Raw genomic sequence first — 840 nt, forward strand, 5'->3', positions numbered from 1 at the left:
TCTGCTTTCAAAACAAAATGACAGTTTTATTTCAAAATAAAATGACATTTTATTTCTTCTAAAGGAAGAAAAGTAGAAAAAAGGGAAAGTTATCTGAGGCTTAATGTAACTGAGGGCAAGAGTCCACTTATTATATGGCAATGTAGGTAGGCTTCATTTAAATAAGTTTCCAATGCTCATGAAAAGGTCTGAAATCCCATCAGTACACAATTCAGCAGATTCAGAAATAGGAAGAGCCTGAAACAATCTAGGACACTCCCAAACTATTTGTATTATTCTTGCATTAACCTACATGCTGCTGACAGAAGTAAATGGTCTACAGATTATAAAAGTACTCTATGAAGCAATTACAGCATCTCAGTAGGACATGCAGAATGTAAAGCTATTTGTAGATACAAGAAGAGTAGGAAAAATGAACCCAAGACATAATATGCCATAAAAGAACAAGTTGATCTCAAATTAAAATCAACACAAAATCATGAAAATGGGGCTTCATTTTGACTTGAAGTTTCATAAGATACAAAGGTAGCTGTTTCTAGCTAGCTCATGGAAAGTTTTTATATCCTCAAATATGTGTCAAATGGTAAGCCCACATTTCTATGCATAAACAATTGTTTTTGGCCTTAATTTCCTTTCCCCAGGGAGAATATCACAGATTTAGATATTTACAGGATGAAAAAAAGTCTAGAGTTTCCATTCTTTTACACTATTGGTTATTATCAATAACTCATCCTGAAGTTTAAAATTATTACTGGGCTCATGCACTAACCGCTAACATGGTACTACAATATGCTACCAAGCACTAATGCTTACAAAACTATACAAATCTCAAAATGGAAG

This window comes from Sciurus carolinensis, unplaced genomic scaffold (genome assembly GCF_902686445.1).
Source record: "Sciurus carolinensis unplaced genomic scaffold, mSciCar1.2, whole genome shotgun sequence".
NCBI lineage: Eukaryota > Metazoa > Chordata > Mammalia > Rodentia > Sciuridae > Sciurus > Sciurus carolinensis.